This window comes from Mauremys reevesii, linkage group 1 (genome assembly GCF_016161935.1).
Source record: "Mauremys reevesii isolate NIE-2019 linkage group 1, ASM1616193v1, whole genome shotgun sequence".
Classification (NCBI taxonomy): domain Eukaryota; kingdom Metazoa; phylum Chordata; order Testudines; family Geoemydidae; genus Mauremys; species Mauremys reevesii.
Genome location: NC_052623.1, coordinates 334,980,237 through 334,983,486, shown reverse-complemented (window position 1 = coordinate 334,983,486; position 3,250 = coordinate 334,980,237). Strand labels below are relative to the sequence as shown.

The 3,250-nt window shown below is 43.6% G+C and overlaps 1 long non-coding RNA gene across 1 annotated transcript; it reads left to right on the top strand.

Moving 5' to 3' along the window:
• Positions 1 to 576: 576 nt before the first annotated feature.
• Positions 577 to 2,862, top strand: LOC120392775. The gene is made up of 3 exons (XR_005591791.1): positions 577 to 674; positions 2,235 to 2,315; positions 2,834 to 2,862. It is a non-coding gene; the product is annotated as an uncharacterized LOC120392775 (long non-coding RNA).
• The last annotated feature ends 388 nt before the right edge of the window (positions 2,863 to 3,250 follow it).

Below are 3,250 nucleotides of genomic sequence, written 5' to 3'. Positions count from 1 at the left end.
CTTCGGTGGCAGGGGGCCCCTTCCGTTCCGGGACCCGCCGCCAAAGTGCCCCGAAGATCCGCGGCGGGGTGGTCCCGCCGCGGGCCTTCGGGGCACTTAGGCTGCAGGTCCCGGAACAGAAGGGCCCCCGCCCCCGAAGACCGGGCTGCGCTTCGGCGGCGGCGGCGGCGGCGGCGGCGGCGGCGGCGGCGGGTCCCGCTCCCCGGCCCCCGAAGACCCCGGCGGGTCCTGCTCCCGCCTCCCGCCTCCCGCCCCCGCCCCGGCCCGGCCCGGCTCGGCCCCGCCCGGCGGGCCCGGCCCGACCTCTTACCCGAGCGCGTCTCCAGCGGGGCCTGAGCGTCGTCCTGCTCAGAGCCGCGTGGTGAGGGGGCGGGGCTATGAGCTCCACGCCGAGCGGAGGCAGCTGCCCCGCCCCCTCCCCACGGGGCTGGGATCGGGGCGGGGCTCAGGGGCTCGGCAGGAGACTCGGCGCTTGATGCGCCGAGGCTCCAGGAGAGGGGCGGAGGCGGGAGCCTCCGCTCTTCTCTTGGGGGCCCCTGCCGAGCTCGGGGCCCGGGGCAAATTGCCCCCTTTGCCCCCCCCCTCTGGGCGGCCCTGAGTCTGAGCTGAAGGGTGGTATGAAATGCAAATATGTGTTCTGTCATCTTTTGGCACCATATAATGTGTTTGCTTGTGTGAGTACGGTAACTTTAGGCTGCTGCTACAGCTAAGAAAATGTTTTTCAGACAGAGAGACTCTTAGGCAGAACAGACTTTACTGGCAATGTGCTCAGCATGTAAGATAAGTGCATCACAGCTGCCTATAAGTATTTACTTCCAGAGCTTATTGCTTCTACTTCCAGAACTTGTATCATTCTTTGTAATAATATCATCTGGTAACGCCCAGTAATGTTGGGACCCTTCAACTGGGCTTGGTACTGGTGAGTCATCCAGCAAAGAATCAGCCATCTCATATGAAGCCTGAGTTATGAAGGATAGATTTTTAGGGGCAAATTAAGCATATGTTAGGGTAGATTAAATCTTGACACTGTCTCAATGATTTCTGGGTGTATGACCAAAAGGTGAGATATTCAACATGATTCTGTAACTGAAAAATAAAAGAAAATATCTCATCTGCATGACAGCTCAAATGCTAACACTGCAGCAGCCATCACCTGGAAAAGGTTAATAAAGTCAGAACTGTCAAATAAAAGTACTGAAGCTGTAGCATTTATTCCAGTACACTTGAGGAAACCAGTCTCTGTCAGCCTCACAGAAGCAAACTTTGGTATGCTTCAGTCTGGAAGATGATATAGGTGATACAGTACTAGTCAGTACTGAGAGATGCTGAGTACCTGTAACTCCTGCTGAAGTCCATGAAAGTTGTAAGGGCTCAGCGCATCAAAAGATCAACCCCTCAGTGGGAAGTATTAGCATGCAAAAATGAGCTGAGTCTTTGCACATCAGATAGTTATGCAAAACTAATGTCTATTTCAGTTTGCTAAAACAGATACTTGGCTTTATCAAGCCTTGAGGCCAAAAGGGCATGGAACATATTAGGACCATTTTTGCAGAATCTTTAGTTTTTCAGATTTGGATTAGAGTGAAAATCCATTTTCTGCTTATGAATAAAGCTAGTTTTCTACCTAAGCAACAAGTTAAGAATCTGTAGCTTAATAACCACACAGTCACAATGTTTTATTACCTCACAATTTGTAAAAATCAAAAGTCATCCTCCTATAAAATGTTACTTTAAATCATATTTTCCTCATGAATTATTTTATATTTGAGAAGACACATTCTTGAGACACTTGGTAAACTAAGTTGACAGTTTGATATGACTACATATTGCACTGATAAGCTTAATACTAACAAAGTCATAGACAAATATCCTTTCTTGTCCATAAAGAAACTTGACCACATTGTCAATCATTGGATTTTTTTTAACCTTAACAATTTCCTTTTCATGCATCTCATTACATTTTATTTATAGAGCACCTTTTATCTCCAGCATTCTCTCATATTCCCACAACAGCAACAAATGAAAAATGAAAAAATCCCATGCAGTAGAATGTTTATCCACTTGCTTTGGGTGTCAAGATCATTAGTAACAAACAACAATGAATATATGTTTTTTTATTTTATGATTATTATGATTTTATGATTATTATTAACAACATGCTCCAATAACTAGGATAAAAAATGTCTTTGGTATATAACCGATGTGAAATTTTACTTTCCCCCACTCTATTCCAGGGCCCTCAATGCAAGATCTCAGTCCCTTGATTTTACAGCCATTATGAAACGCTACTGGAGAATGTGGCCCACCATTACATGGTCAGCTAAGTCTTAGTTTTGTACTATAGGGTGTGGTTTTGCTATGTATTTTCATAATAAATTTATGTAACACAATAAAATGAAATGTTGCTCTAGTTTGCTAAGTAGTCTGGCTGCATGCTCCAGCAGTATTACATAGTTTGAGTGAGAAAAGAAACAAATTAAATTATACTGAATCACTGTCTTATCCTGTGCAGTTTGAGATTGTTGGAGGACAAGTACTACAGCCAAGATTTTTCCACAAAAATGATTGATTTGCGGTGCCCAATTGGAGATACCTTATAGGAGCCTGATTTTCAGAAGATGCTGAGCATCAAAGTTGATAGGTATCCACAAAATGAATCACCCCAAATCAATCACTTTTTAAAATCTTGTCCTACAAAGGCAAACTATTAATTATTATTTATTATTTTGTGGACTTTCAGACCATAACCCAATAACTCTTTAATATTTGAAAGGTACCTTTAAAATATTTTACATATCAATAGAGCCACATCTGTGCTTCTTCATTTTTAAAGATGGCTGCCTTGTGTGTTCTTCAGAGGTGAAAACTGCTATGCTGAGTTATTCCAGCCTTCTAATAATGCTTGAGATGATGCTGTTGAGAAGGAAGGAGAGGCAGATGCTTGTTTATTAATATATTGCCAGTCATTGGTTTTTCTATTGATCCTGTTTCACTTGTTTTTATCTAATCTTCAAATAAAGTACAAGCAAAAAAAAAAGACTTACATTTTGTTAAGAAATCAGTACATTAAATATCATGTTTGCAGATTTGATGTAGCCATGTGGGTCCCAGGATATGAGAGAGACGAGGTGGGTGAGGAAATATCTTTTACTGGAGCAACTTCTGTTGATGAAAGAGACAAGCTTTCAAGCTCCACTGAGCTCTTCTTCAGATACTACCTCACCCATCTTGTCTCTATTATTAAACACCA